Below are 16,491 nucleotides of genomic sequence, written 5' to 3' on the forward strand. Positions count from 1 at the left end.
GACTGCCGGTCTGTAGAGTAATCTTCAAAAATCAAAATTTTTTCAGGCATATATCACGTACTTGGGGTTTCAACTCTCTCACGATGGTGTTCGTCTGCTTCAGCATACTGTCGCTGCAATCGATGCCCTTCCTCGCCCTACACCTGTTAAGGAACTGCAGGCCTTCTTGGGGAAAATAGCATACTATCACAAGTTTTTACCGTCTGCTGCTTCGGTGGCTCAGCTGTTGCATCGCCTGTTGCATAAAAACGTACCCTTTCACTGGTCCGCGTCATGCGATGCGGCTTTCCAGAAATTGAAGACTACGCTGAAACAGGCCCCATGCCTGTGTTTCCACCTGGATGTTGCCGAGCAGTGGGTTGTAGACAGGTTCACCATCACCGAGGACCGGCTGGCGGCTGCTACGGGTTGTGACCCTACCCTCTCCCGGGTTTTACGCTGTATTCAGAAGGGTTGGCCAGATCGCCCATCCGCTAAGACTTCTGATCCGTTGCAGAACTACTACGCTTTGCGCTACTGCCTCATGGCTAGGGGTGGTGTTATCCTCCTTTCCACTGACAATGCTTCGCCGCGTGTTGTGGTACCTGCGTCTTTGCGTGCTTCGGTCTTGCACCTCCTTCACCAAGGGCACTAGGGTGCGTCTCGCACAAAATCTCTGGCGCGCCGTCATGTGTACTGGCCTGGCATCGACTCTGAAATTGCACACATGGTCGCTGCCTGCGGCCCTTGTGCATCACCGTGGCCTTTGCCTGAGAAGCCCTGGGAGCTTATTCATGCTGACTTCATGGGACCCTTTTTAGGTACTTATTGGCTCCTCGTAATTGACGCCTACTCTAACTTTCCTTTCATTGTCCGTTGCACGTCGCCTACCACCGCGGCAATCACAAGTGCTCTCGCCCGCATTTTTTCTTTGGAAGACCTCCCCTCTACTCTTGTTACTGATAATGGTCTGCAATTTGCCTCTTCCGAATTTGCGGATTTTTGTGCTCAGCACGGCATTATGCATGTCACGACCCCGCCGTTCCATCCACAATCAAACAGTGAGGCTGAGCGACTGGTCCGCACATTTAAGGCTCAGATGCGGAAGCTTCTGACTTCTTCTGTTGCTGATGATGTGCTTCTCCAGTTTCTGGCGTCTTACCGTTTCACCCCCATGGGCGACCACAGCCCGACTGAGTTCTTACATGGCCGACAGCCCCGCACGCTACTTCATCTTCTGCGGCCTTCCACCTGCCTTCAATTGGCCGGTTCACCGCTGACGACCTTGTCTGGGTACGAGGATATGGCAGGCGGTTAAAATCGAGTCTGGGCCGCATCTTACGACACCGTGGCCGACACCTGTATGAAATCCAGACGGACACAGGTGTTACAGTGCATCATTCGGACCAGCTTCGGCCTCGTGTGCCGCCAACGCCTGTTCCGAATGCCGCTACACCACCTCGGCTCTACCTGACGCTCGGGATCTTGGCATCTCTCAATACTCACAACGCAGCCCTCTCACAGTCATCGCAGTGCCAGCACAAGAACGGATGCCACCAGCAGACGTGCCCATGCAGGAACCGGATGACCATCCTCTGTCAGAGCCAATCTCCTCGCCTCCTCCTCCTACAGATGCCGACACATCGCCCATGTCTCCTGTTATATCAACTGGACTTGCCGCAATGGGCAGATTGGTGCACGGGGGCCCAGCAGATTCGACCCCTACGTCTCCTGTCATCTCGACCCGTTATCATCGGGGACACTTCCGTCCGTACGGGAAGCCTCCTCCTCGATACTTTACGGCCAGTCAAATAATGCCTATGGACATTAGCTATCTCCAGGCCACCTCCATCAAGACCAGTGCAACAATTTCAAAGGGGGGAAAAGTGTTGTGACTCGCCGATCAAAGTGCCGCCGCGCAATTACGCGCGTCCTCTACGTGCGGCGCTGTCTGCCAGCCATACAGCAGCTGTGCCACCAGAGCGGCCAGCCAGGCAGCGGCCGCTAGACTTGGACTCAGTGCTCATTTGAATGTTACCGTTTTCACATGTATTGCTTGTCAACTTGCTCTGTGACTTATACGTGTTGTGTCGTTTTGAAATATATGTGTTCAACTTGATGTTACAACATTCCCAAGACTAGTACACAAGAAATATCGTAAAGTTTCACTGGATCACAACTAATTCTAGACAGCAGAAATAAATGTTGTAAACAGTAATGGTCATTTTTCAGATTCCATAGTCTTTTTACGCAAAAATCATGATTAATATATACCATGGAAATGTCACAAGTACTAACTCATTATATACCGCAAAGAAAATTGTGTTAAGAAGTGGATAATAAATGCTCAGGAATTGACTGAGACTTGTACTCAAAGCTTCAGCTTTTTAAGTGAGCAGTTAGTTAAAACATTACTCCAAACATTGACAAATAACACTGTAAAAAAGCTAATACTTTTTGTGAAAGGACATAATAAAATACAAATCTTGACTTATTAACAACATGTAGAAAAGTGACATAGCATAACCAAAAATAATAAGTTACCACATTCAAATTGTTTACAGGAAAATTTATGGGAAACTATAACTACGTAGTTCATTAAATAATGTAGAAAACTTTTTGTTACTATGGCTTCACTGAGGTAGCATTTCTTAGTCCAAGAAGTTTTTTTTAGAATTTGGATAAATCAACCAGTAAGCATTGGGATGCGGGTTCGCTATGACCTCAAATGGACCGATATAGATGCTGAAGAACGTTTTTAATGCAGACGTTAAAATTTTAGGTTTCTCAAGTGATTTAACAAGAACATAGTCTCCAGTGTTGAATTTAGTTATTTTAACGTTACTATCATCTCTCTTCTTTCATATCTCTCCCTGCTTTTTCATGGTTTCTTTCACAATTGCTTCATGTTCTTGAGCAGACATGGCAGCACATGGTGGAAAATCTGCTAATTCAGATTATAAGATTTGCTACTTTATTATCAAACATGACTTCAAAAGGTGAAAGTCCTGTGCAAGCGTGTTGCAAGCTATTCATTATGTCTTCAAAATCACTGTTGTTCTTACCATTTCATTGCCTTGGTAGACTTTCATTAATTAACACAGACATCATTGTCATTGTCACTGAGAATTTCAATGCATCTACACTTACATGTTTCACATGTACCGTCACTATGGTACTGTCCTTTAAGTTGCCTTAAAATAACATATTTAATTTGATACCAACAGTTTGGATAAAGTTGAACACAGATTTTTAATCATCTTTCCAAAACTTTCAACTTTCTCAGTAGCATCACTATTTAACTACATATTATATAAAAAGATTAATTTTAATTCATATTATTAAGACATCTACTGTCAATGTCATAACTGGTAACTGAATTAGTATGATCATCTATACATACCTCCTTACTACTAATTAAATAAAGTTTCATTTGCTGGGTACCTCTACAACATGATTGCCACTATTATGCGTGTGCATCCTGGCTAATACCTATGCCTCCAATTCTTCTTTAAAATAAACAAAGTACTTTTCTTCTTCATTATTGTACTCGTCATCGCTTACCTTCAATCCATTGTATTCATTGTCATCAATATTATCACGAATGCCATCAGTATCACCACACATATTACGAACATCATCATTCGCTACTTCGTTATTGTTTAAATACATAGCTTCACTTAAGTTGCTGTCAATTAACACAGTATTCACTTTTTTCTTACCTGTTTCTTCCATTAGTTTCTGAGTTCCAAAATCATTACATAAATCATTTACTTCAGCATCCAACAAATGACAAGTCTCTACCCAGTTATAGAATTCTGATGAACTAATTTCTTCTGAATCCTCTCTTCCAATTTCTATGCACTCCCTTACTTTATCTGCGTGTTTTGCCTTACCTGGTGAACATACTTCTTTCTCAATAGATATAATGTTAACAGGATAGCACATATCTTTAAGGTAGCTACTGATCACTCCAGTAGTGTTTTTTTCTTGTGTGTCAGTATTATTGTAATTTCTGGTCCATTTGTTATTTGTTTCATAAGCTTCTAACTTGCGGATCGATGATGGGGCCCAAGCTAGCTTTTTGTTTCCTAAATTAATACCCCATCCTGTTTGTGTTGTTGTTATCATCTCTATTCCAGTCTCTGTTCCAATTTTACCATGTTGCTTTCCAGAATCAGAAAATATGAAGAACAATGTGAAAGGAGGAGTTAGTTCCAGAGAAAAGAATTTTTATGGATTGGGAAGGATTCCATGGTTTGGACAATATTTAAGAAACAGAATGTGGGACTGCGTTTTAGCCGTGGAAAGGGATACATTCTGAACTGGTACAGAATGCTGGAGCAGGGGTCCATTGTGACAGGCATGGCGTAAGGGAAAGTGGAATGATACGGAAGTGGGCAAATGAAGGAAAATGAAATGTGAGGGTAGCAGCATAACAGAAAAGAAGCATAAAAATATGAAAAGACATGCAAAATCACACAGTGATATATAAAATATGCACAAATTTGTAAAAATAGCAAAATGTGTGAAACTGTGTAAAAATACACACAAATGCATTAAAAACATACAAAAACATGGGAGAAAGGGAATGCAAGAGGTATGGGAAATGTGTGTATTGGGATAAGGGAAGAGGATGAGAAGGGGGATTGGTTAGGTCGAGGATCACATGTTTGTGTGGCACAGGTAGCTGTAGGAAATAAAACATGAAGATATGTGATGATGAGGGAGGATGTGGGATCAATAGGAATAATTATAATTATTGGTGAGGAGAATTTGAGGCATCAACAGTCCACATGGTCACATGACAGTGTATTGGGCACGGATGAGTACGCTGGTACAATGTGGCTTGTGGGTGGAGGGTGTGGGGACAGTAGGCTACCACAGCTTGAGTCCTGGATAATTTAGGTATGGAGAATGTGTTTTAAGGATCATTACCATCTGCGCAGTTTAGCAACGCTGGTGGTGGAGAGGAGGATGCAGATGGCCCAGGCTGTGAAGCAACCATTTGAGTCAAGCATTCTGTGTTCAGCTATCTGTTGTACCACAGGTTGATCTACATTGCTCTGGGCCACAGTTTGGTGATGGCTGTTCATCCTTGTCGACAGCTGGTTGGTAGTCGTACCAGTATAAAAAGCTGTGCAATGATTGCAGCAGAGCTAGTATATGACATGGCTACTTTCACAGGTGGCCAAGTCTCTGAGGTGTAGATGAGGTGTAGATGGAGCCATCAGAGAGGTGGTCACTTCCAGGAAAGTAGCATGTTGAGAAAGACTAGGTGAAGCAGATTGAATGGAAAGTGTTGAGTTTTTAAGGAACGAAGATAGAGTGTTTTCGCCCTGAGTCCAGATCATGAAGGTATCATCAATGAACCTGAACTAGAACGAGACTTGGGGTTTGGTGTTTTGGAGAGCAAGGAAGGTCTCCTCTAGTTGGCACATTTAAAGGAGAAGTAGCTGTGAGTTAGGATAAAGTTAGAAAGGTGTTTGAGGAATGAGGTGGTGGATCTGTAGCCTGAAGAATGTTGAGAAAGGTAGTGTTGCTTAGCGACAAGATCGTGGGCATAAGGGATATTGGTGTATAGGGAAGTGGCATCAACAGTAACGAGTAGGGATCCAGTAGGTAAAGAGGTGGCGGTGTTGGGTAGTCAACACAGGAAGTGGTTGGCATCTTTGACATAGACTAGATTGCAGGCAATTGTTTGGAGGTGTTGGTCAGTGACAGTCAAAATTCTTTCAGTGGTGGCATAATAACCAACTACAGGGGGTGTCCAGGCTTGTTGGGTTTGTGGATTTTGGGGAGCATATAGGGGAGATGTTCTCAGAAGAGCCTAAGGCTTTAAGCAGGGATTGGAGGTTATGTTGGACTTCCAGGATGGGATCCCTCAGCTGAGTGTATAGGTGGCGAAATCAGATAATTGGCAGAGGCTTTCATCAGGTATTCATTCATATTGACAAAGGTGGAACCTTTGTCTGCAGATAGGATGATTAGGTCAGGATTTGTTTTGAGATTGTGTATTGCTGTCCTTTCTTCTGCTGAAAGGTTGGTGACCTAGGGAAGGATGTTACCTCAGACCTAGTCCTCAACAGATTTCCCGTGCCATTTCTCCACACATCCCCCATCTTCCCATCATCCCAACCCGTTGCCATAGGTATCATATCTTTGTGGAGGACCAGCTGCAAGACATACTCAATGCACCCACTAAGCAGTTCCAATTCCACTCCTGTCGCAGACCTGTCCTGCCCCATCAGAGTCTGCACCACCTGGAAAGGTAGCCATGTAATATATTTGCTTAGCTGCAATCATTGCAAAGCTTTTTTTATTGGTATGACTACCAACCAGCTGTCCACAATGATGAGTGGCCACTGCCAAACTGTGGCCAAGAGCAAAAATAGACCACCCTGTGGCACAACATGCAGCTGAACATAAGATGCTTGATTTCAGTGGCTGCTTTACAATCTGGGCCATCTCGTACCTCCCTCCTATACCAGATTTTCTGAACTGTGCAGATGGGAGTTACCCTTACAACACATTCTCTGCTCCAAAAATTATACCGGCCTCAACCAACAGTAACCTACTGTCCCCACACGCTCCACCCAATAGTTTCCTCCCCCTCTGTTCTATCAGCTCCTCCCTATTCACATCCACTTTGTGTGCTGCCCTGTGCCAGTGCACTCACCTCACCTGTCTTCCCCTTCCCTGCTCCTCTCTTTTACCATTTCCTGCTCCTGCCACCCTTTCCTTCCCACTTCCTTGCCCCACAGCCTCACGATGCTACCCCTGGTGCCAGCCGTACTCTACTATCCCTTCCCCTTCCCCTTCCCCTTCCTCTTCCCCTTTCCTGCACCCTCCACATTGCTGGTTCTGTTCAATGTGACAATTGCATTGTGGTCCAAGGTGCCGGAGATAACGGTCATATGTGCGCGAGATGTGCTTGCTCGTCTGAATGAATGTGTGTTGTTTTTTGTTTTCTAAAAAAGGCTTTTGCTGAAAGCTAAATGTGTATCAGTCTTTGGTAGGAATAATGCTAAAAATATGAGCTTCTCTGAATTGTGGAGATGGGAACTCTCCCTGTGATGTATTCTTTGTTCCCATATTTTTGAGAAGAACGAGGCTGTACAAGATAATGATGCCACTCAGACATTTATTCAAAATGCGGAAAGCTTAAATCTGGATGTAGTACTAGGATTCACACCTAATTCTACTGATATTAATTTACAGTGTGCATTTGTTTACCTCCTGATCCTTCTATAATACTGTGTGAGTGACCATTTATTTTTAAACCCTAACAGTCCATTTAAGACTAAGATTTTTCAGTACGTGGAAGAGCCCTGTGACGGCTATGATAAGGGAATGTGTGGATACCCTGTGATGGTGATGATGAGGGAATGTGTGGATAAAAGCTTCCAGTCACTGAATGCAGAGAAATTCGTTATTTCTTTAACCATTAGCAGCTTAAAATTTCGGTTTCCCATTTTCAAAGAATTGCATGCATTCTAGTTTATTGTTTTACATACTTTCCCAGAAACGAGATGTATTTACAGGCAATAATCATTAAATTCAAGAAAGGACCTTTACCCAAATATTTCAGTTCATTGCTGACTAGATACAAATGGCATACACTTGGAGAGTTTTCAGAAGATTATCACAGAGGATGCACTATGAGAGATATTACAAAATTATTGGAATCCAAAATGAGATAACTCGTTTTCCATTACAGTAGAGTTGTTGTTGTTTTTGTTGCTGTTGTTGTCTCTTCTCTATCGTGTGCAAGACTCTTCATCTCTGAGTAACTATTGTGACCTACATTCTTCTGAATGTGCTTACTGTATTCATCTCTTGGTCTCCCTCTATGATTTTTACCCTCAACATGTCCTTCCAATACTAAATTGGTGTTCCCATGATCTCTCAGAATGTGTCCAATCAACTGATCCCTTCTTTTAGTCAAGTTGTTCCTCAAATTTCTTGTCTCCCCAGTTCTATTCAGTATCTCCTCATTAGTGATGTGATCTACCCATCTAATCTTCAACGATCTTCTGTAGCACAGCATTTCAGAAGCTTCTATTCTCTTCTTGTCTAAGCTGTTCATCATCCATGTTTTCACTTCCATACATGGCTCCACTCCAGACAAATACATGCAGTAAACTCTTCCTAATACTTAAATCTATATTCAGTGTTAACAAATTTCTCTTCTTCAGGAACACTTTTCATGTCATTGCCAGATTGCATTTTATATCCTGTCTACTTTGGCTGTCAACAGTCATTTTACTGCCCAAACAGCAAAACTCATCAATAACTTTAAGTGTTTCACTTTCTAGTCTTATTCTCTCAGCATCACCTGATTTAATTTGGCTGCATTCCATTACCTGACTTTCAGTTTTTGTTGACATTCATCTTGCAATCTCTTTTGAAGACATTATCTATTTCGTTCAACTGCTCCTCCAAATCTTTGGAGTCTCTGACAGAATTACAATGTCATCAGCAAACCTTATAGTTTTCATTTCTTCTCCATGAACTTTAATTCCTACTCCAAATTTGTCTTTGGTTTTCTTTGTTGCTTGCACATTGTAAAGACTGACTAACATTTGGTACAGGCTACAACTCTGTCTCACTACCTTCTCAACCACTGCTTTCATTTCATGCTCCTCGAGTCTTATAACTGCCTTCTGGTTTCTGTACAATTTGTAAACGACCTTTTGCCCCCTGTATATTACCTCAGCTACTTTCAGAATTTTCAAGTGGGTATTCCACTCAACTTTGTCAAAAGCTTTCTCTAAGTATACAAATGCTGTAAGCATAGGTTTGCCTTTCCTTGACCCGTCTTTTAAGAGAAGTCATGCATTGGCTCGCATGTTTCCACATTTCTCCTCCTCTTGAAGTCAGAGGGTATTTCACCTCTCTCATGCACCTTACTCACAAGATGGAAGAGTTTTGTCATGGCTGGATTTACCAAGGCTTTCAGTAGTTCTGACAGAACATCATCTACTCCAGGGACCTTGTTTTGACTGATGTCTTTCATTTCTCAGTCCAATTCTTCTTGCACTCTTATATTTTGTCTCTCATCTTTATCTACATCCTCTTCCCTTTCTATAATACTGCCTTCTAGTTCATCTCTCTTGTATACATCACCTGTATATTCCTTCCACCTTTCAGCTTTCCCTTCTTTGCTTAGCACTGATTTTCCATTTGAACTCTCGAATTCATACTGCTGCTTCTTTTTTCTCGAAACACCTCTTTAATTTTCCTGTATCTATCTTCCTCCTAATGAAATATGCCCCAAAATCCTTACATTTAAGTTCTAGCCATTGCTGCTGAGCCATATTACGTTTCATGTCAGTCTCATTTTTAGATGTTTGTATTCCCTTTCACTTGCTTCATTAACAGAATTTTTATATTTTCTCTTTTCATCAATTAAATTCAATATCTCTTGTCATATCCAAGGACTTCTAGTAGGCTTTACCTTTCTACCTATTTGATCCTTTGTTGCCTTCACTGTTTTGTCCCTCGAGGCCACTCATTCTTCTACTGCATGTCTTTCCTCTGTTCTTGTCCATTGTGGCCTAATGCTCCCTCTGAAATTATCAACAACTTCTGCTTCTGTCAACTTATCCAGGTCCCATCTCCTTAATTTCCTATCTTTTTTGCAGTTTCTTCAGTGTTAATCCACAGTTCGTAATCAATAGATAATGGTCAGAGTCTGCAGTTGTCCCTTGAAATGTCTTTCACAGTAAAATAATCTGGTTCCGAAATCTCTGTCAGACCATTATGTAATCAGTCTCAAACCTTCCGGTGTCTCCATGTCTCTTCCACATATACAACCTTCTTCCATGATTCTTAAACCAAGTATTAGCGATGATAAAATTATGTTGTGTGCAAAAATTCTACCAGGCAGCTTCTTCTTTCATTCCTTTCCCACTGACCATATTCACCCACTATTTTTCCTTCTCTTCCTTTTCCTACTATTGAATTCCTGTCCCCCTTGACTATTAAATTTTCATCTCCCTTAACTATCTGAATAATATATTTTATTTCATGACACGTTTTTTCAATATTTTCATCATCTGCAGTGATAGTTGGTGTATAAACTTATACTACTGAGATGGGCACGGGCTTTGTGTCTATCTTGGGTACAATAATGCGTTCACTTTGCTCTTCATAGTAACTTAACTGTGTTCCTATTTTTTTGTTCATTATTAAACCTACTCCTGCATTACCCCTACTTGATTTTGTATTTATAACCCTGTTTTCTCCTGACAAGACGTCCTGTCCCTTGTACTGGTTGTTGCCTATCTCGTTTCTTCACAACTGAACAATTGTGGAATCTTACGTGGTATATTGTGGTAGGACCACACTCTCACCACGTGTCTTTGAATGAGAATAATACGAGTAGTTCCAGCACAATTTCAGCAAGACTTATTTATTAGTGGCTGCTGAAAGATTACACACTGCAGATCTCGTTTGTCTAGGGGTTTTCGAAGTTTTGTCTGCAAAATAATTACTTCAACAAGCATGTCCTGGGTTTTCTTCTTGTTTGAAATAAACACTACCGGATCCAAAATACTTTCAGTTAAAAATTATATTTATTCATACTTTTTGTTTAGTAACTACAACATTTTCACTATGAACATTGATACTCTAAATGCATTACACTGTACTGATCACGTAAACACGTCCATCTCCCTCCAATCCCGACAAAGAAGTGGCAGGCAAGCCAAAATGTGCCCGGAAGTTGCAGACATTCCTGCATTCCAGATTCTTTGGTCTACTGACCTTAATAAACTCCAAAGATACATATAAATATACAACATTTAACATCTCAAACGAATCTATTATTTATCATAAAAGTAAATATTCATTATTAAATAAATTAAACACACTTTCTGGCAACATAATGAAGTTACCTTAGCTCTTTACTGTGGGCATCGTACTTTTCGCATGAGATAAAGTTTATCTCCGACAGTTAATTACATTACACCCTCCTGCCACTAACTTTGCTGATTCCTACTACATCTAAGTTCAACGTACCCATTACCTTTTTTTAAAATTACTAATCTGTCAGCTTGAATAAGGGATTTCCCACACTCCGACCTGTAGAATACTGGTTTTATTTCTCCTGATGACAACATCCTCCTTAGTAGTCCACACCCTGTTTTCCCTCAAAAGTTTTTTTATGAGAGAGAATGCCATCACCATTTAACCATACAGTAGGGCTGCATACCACTGAGAAAAATTATGGGTGTAGTTTGCCATTGCTCTCAGCCATTTGCATTACCAGCGTGGCAAGGTCATTTTGGTTGATGTTACAAGGCCAGGTCAGTTAATCATCCAGACTGTTGGCCCTGCAATTACTGAAAAGACTGTTACCCCTTTTCAGGACCTGCATGGTTGTCTGGCCTCTCAACAGATATCTCTCCATTGTGTGATACTGTTTTCTGCATTGCTGAGGTACACAAGCCAACCCACTGATGCCAAGGTCCCTGATTCATGGTGGCTGGGAAGGGGAGGAGGGGGGCATGAATGGACAGTGGATTTTCCAGCAAATAAACAATAAACAATAAACAACAAGTTCCAGTGGTGATGCATGGAATGTCTAGTTGAGTCGAAGTTTACTGTAATACCTCTTTTGTAGTGAGTTTGTAAGGTTCTAAAATACAGGTGCTAACTGCCAGTTTTGTGTGTACATCGCTTCACAGGTCGCGCATGGAGTTACTGCTTGGTTTGCCCACTAGAGGCCACCTGGCCTGCTAATATGACAGCTGTTGCATCCGCTGCCTGCTGTCTGCATTCCCTGTTGGAACTAATTACTATACAGGCCAGAGCGCAAGACTGTGTTGGCCACATATGTATTGTTAATTGTCTTTTACCTTGCCTTCCGTGTGCATGTGTGGGTGTACAGTTCGAGCAATAATTTTCAGTGTTCTTGGGTTAAAACACTTTTTGGGTTATTGGTCTTTTGAGCTTAATTTTCACGCAAGCAGTGTTAAATCTCTTCTCGAACAACAGCAGGCACTGACTGTTAGTATTTCCAGTTTAGCGACTATATTGGCACAACCTGTGGTCCCAACAACAACGTATTTTCCGCCATTCCCTGTATACAACAATGCATCAGGAGGATGGGACGCTTACAAAAAACGCCAGGCTTTTGGGATAACAGACGGAAACTTCTACTAGGCCCTGTTTTTGTCATGGATTTCACCTTGCATGTATCAGTTGTTGTGTCAGCTCATCCCCTTACAAGAACCGTGAAGTCTTTCTTTAGATCAGATGTGTGAGTTACTTTCTGCTTATTACTGTAAACATACTCATGTTATTGCTGCTTGTGTGGAGTTTTACTGCCGGCAAAAGTTGCCAGAACGCTCATACACAGTATGGGCAGAAGAAAAACATGGACTTAGCCATTGTAATTTTGTGTCAAATGTTCATAAAGAATTCTATGCAGGTCAAATAGTTTGTGATGTAATTACATGTTTTGCTCCTGGTAAGGAAGTTTTAGAGTGAGGTCTACAGTATGAAAATCCTATGCTTATAGAAGTATAAAACATAGCTTAGTCATTTGAAGTTTCACGGGCTGCAGGTAGTCAAATAGAAGCCTGGTCTAAAGTTTCAGAAATCAGTTCCTCTCTCACCCTCCCCCCCCTCTCCCCTCACCCCTCACCCCTCAGCCTTCAGTCAGTTTGAAAAGGAACGTACTGCTTCATTCAACACAAACAGACAACATGTCCCAAGTACTAGGCAACATGTAATAGGTGCCATAAGAAAGGACACATTGCTTCTGTATATAACTCCTTTCTAAACCCGAATGAACATGAAATGAATGTGGGTGTGAATAGTGTGTCAGCAGTGATGGTGTCTCAAAGAAAGTAATACTCTGAAGTGCTTGTCTTAAATCATTGAGAATGCAAATGAACACGGGTGCAGCAGCAACATTGGTGAATTGTCAGGCTTATGTGGTTGTGGGTTATCCCCCTCTGACTCCAGCATCATAGAAGCTGATGAATTACTGTATAACAAACAACAGATTCCTATTCTTGGACAGTTTTCTGCACCTGTGGCTTACAAGGCCATGGTTTGTTCATTAACATTCCTGGTTGTGGACAATGCTTACATGGAAAGTCTGTTTGGTTTGGATGCATTTAAATGGTTTGGATTCTCCATTTATGATGAAGTGCATTTGGTTTCTGATCAAGTCCCATATCAAAGGTTAGAGACTCTCTGTGGAAATTTCCTCTCATTTTCTCCAGGGCTGTGTTGTGCAGCAGAATTTCTGGCTCATGTTACGATAAGACAGTCTGCCAGCCCCATTTTTTCCAGGCCTGCCTGGTACCGATAACTTTACAGGATCAAATAAAAGCAGAATTAGATGATCCCCTGGTATGATTTGACCTATTTATTCCATTGAATTATCAGCACCACTGGTGATAGTCAAAAAACCTACTGGTAAATTATGCCTCTGCAGTGATTTTAAAAAATCTATTAATGCACAGTCAATCTTTGACACCTATCCTTTGCTGTGCCATGATGAGCTGTTAGCAAAATTATCGGAGGGGGAGGGGGCATTATTTTTCAAAGATTGATTTAGCAGAGGCATATTTACAGCTGCCACTCATGAGGAATCTAAACTCCTTCTCATTATTAGTACCCTGTTTGGGCTTTATCAATACCAGCATTTGCCTTTTGGTGTGACAAGTGAATCAGCTGTTTTCCTATGCTTCTTCGAGCAACTTATTGCATCAGTTCCAGGCTGCATCAACTATTTAGATGACATAGTAGTCTCTGGTGCTTCTACAGGGGAACATTTGCAGAACCTTGATGCTCTGTTTTCTGTTTTAGAGTCTGTAGGGTTGAAGTGCAATTTGAACAAGCCACAGTTTATTTATTTGGGTTTTGAAGTGTCGTGTGTTGGCAGCAAACTATTGCGCCAACATATTAATGCTGTTGCTGCGTTGCCACACACCATATCTGTAAAGAACTTACAGGCCTTTTAGACAAAATAACTATCACAAATTCATACCAGATGGTGCTGGCACAACCACTCCATGCATCATTACGTAAAGATGCTACTTCCTACTGGTCACTGGCTTGTGACTGGGCATTCAAGTTGTTGAAATTGAAGCTGCAGTCAGCCCCTTGTTTGGTCACTTTTCAGCCGGGCCAGCACCTTGTGTTAGCCATGGATGTGTGTCAATTTGGTCTTGGTGGCATCCTTACTCATAGGTATGTGGATGGATCTCAACACTCTGTTTCATATGCCTCTAAATCCTTAAATTCAGTGCAACATAATTATTCACAGATAGAGAAAGAGGCTTTGGAGGTCATGTTTACTCCAAAAAAATTTCATGTTTTTGTGTACGGGTGTTAAGTTTCACCACCTGATCACATAACACAGAACACTGATGTCTCTTTCTAACCCTTCGGCATTTTTTCCAAAGCCGCACATTGCTTACAGTGGCAGACTCTTTTTGTGTCATGATATGATTATGAGACACATTTTTGACCTACGGTTAACAGGTGAATGCTGACACCTTATCGCATTTCCCGACTTGTCCAGATCCAAAGTTTTATAAAGAGGAATTGCTTTATTTTCATTTAGTTGTGGAAGCTCAACATGCCATTGTTGGATTTCGAATCACTGGAACTAAAATTTTGCATTCGTAGCCACGGATCCTGTTTTAAGTAAAGTTGTTTCTTTTGTGCGACATCACTATCTGGAACAAACTTCCTGGCTGTGCTTCTGATCATTTGATAAATTATTTTGCATTATAAAATTGTCTTTCTGCTTGGGAAGGACTGCTGCTGTTAGCTACAGAGGACACTGCTCTCATGGTTGCAGTCCCATCCACCCATTGGGATGAAGTTATGTGTTTATTGCATAAGGACCACTGGGGTGTACAAAAGTGTTTTCACACACACATGTTTTTTGGTCAGACATTGATTGGGAAACAGCACGAGTTGTTGCAGCCTGCCCACAGTGTGCTTCCCACCAGGCAGCTCCTCATGCTTCTTTGTCACTGTGCCTGGTTCCTCACTAGCCTTGGGAGCAAATTCATGTAGATGTTGTGGGCCTTTTTTTGAATTCCTGCTGGTTGTTGTAATTGATGCTTGTTCTAAGTTCCCATATATGGTGCACTATCTGCCTTCTTCTGCGGCAGCAACAATGTCAGCTTTGTCCAAAATTTTTGCTGTGGAATGTAAATATTAGTTACTGACAACAGCCCCTGTTCATATCTCTGGAATTCGAAGATTTTTGTAAAAAAAAAAAAAAAGTGGCATTCACCATGTCATGGCTCCTCCTTTCCACCCTCAGTTGAACAGGGAAGCAGGACAACTACTATGACCATGTAAGACTCTTATGAAAAAATACGCTTCAGATGTGTTGTTGGAAGTAGCTCTTGACTGGTTCCTCAGGTCGTATAGGTTCGCCTGTGTTGATGATAAGAGTCCAGTAGAGTTGTTGCATGGTTGCCAGCCCTGGACACTGCTATGTCTGCTCCAGCCAACCCCTGGCCATCCATTGGCACCGGTGCTGCATTGCTTCTGGCCTGGCGCAGCTGTTTAGGCTTGCAGGTTTGGCTGTTGGCAGAAATGGGAGCCGGCGGTAATCATCCACATGGCTGAGGGAGGCCATCATAACACGTTGAGCAGCTATGACTTGGCATGGGCGCAGGTGCTCACCGGGTGCCTAGCCATCTCCCACGTCGCAGTCGGTGCCTTCACCTTCTCCACCGCTGTTGTCAGTGTCTTCATAACTGTCTCCTATGTGTAGGACCCTGTCTCTCGCACTGTTGTAGCTGAAACCTCCACCACAGCTGCCTCCATCAAAGCTGGCACTGCCTGTTCCACCCATAGCTGCCACGTCTTTCCTTGTGGTTGGTGTCAGATGTGGAAATGGAAGTTGTACTAGTGTCGCATGTCCTACCATATGGCCTCTCACAGGGGGGGCGGGTGCCGCACCTGTCCGTGCTTGCCCCATTTTCAACTCTACTCACTAGTGGCAGCACGTCGCATACTGGAACAACTTACGTTGACCACAAAAGATGTGGATGTGAGCACAATGCTCACTTCTTCGCAAAGGAAGAGGACTGCTGTAACTAACAATTTTGTTTGTGCGCTGCTTCATAGTTTGCGCTTGATTTGACCACTAGAGGCCATCTGGCCTGCTAATACAACAGCAGTTGCATGCGCAGCCTTTCGGCCTTGCCCCCAGTTGGAACTAATTACTACATAGGCCGGAGTGCAAGGGTCTGCTGGCCACTTGTCTATTGTTAATTGTATTGTGTCTAGCCTGTGTGTGTACTGTCCGAATAAGAAAGTACAGTGTTCTTGGGTGAGAACAGCAGATGTGTAGTGTTTGAAAGTCTTGCTCTTAATTTGCAACAGGTACGTCCTTAATCTGCCGCTCAAACAACTATCCATTGACTTGATATATGGGATGTGCAGAAAACACTTTCTTCCAGTGCAGTATGTTTGGGTGTCACTATGGAAAATGAGAATGTGAAGTGTTGCTATTTCCTT

General features: G+C 42.2%; 1 protein-coding gene across 5 annotated transcripts in view; it reads left to right on the forward strand.

Moving 5' to 3' along the window:
• The window catches only part of LOC124615485 (alpha-N-acetylglucosaminidase), a 372,979-nt gene that overhangs the window by 283,015 nt on the left and 73,473 nt on the right, over positions 1-16,491 (forward strand). The gene's annotated exons all lie outside the window — the stretch shown is intronic.

This window comes from Schistocerca americana, chromosome 5 (assembly GCF_021461395.2).
Source record: "Schistocerca americana isolate TAMUIC-IGC-003095 chromosome 5, iqSchAmer2.1, whole genome shotgun sequence".
Classification (NCBI taxonomy): Eukaryota; Metazoa; Arthropoda; class Insecta; order Orthoptera; family Acrididae; genus Schistocerca; species Schistocerca americana.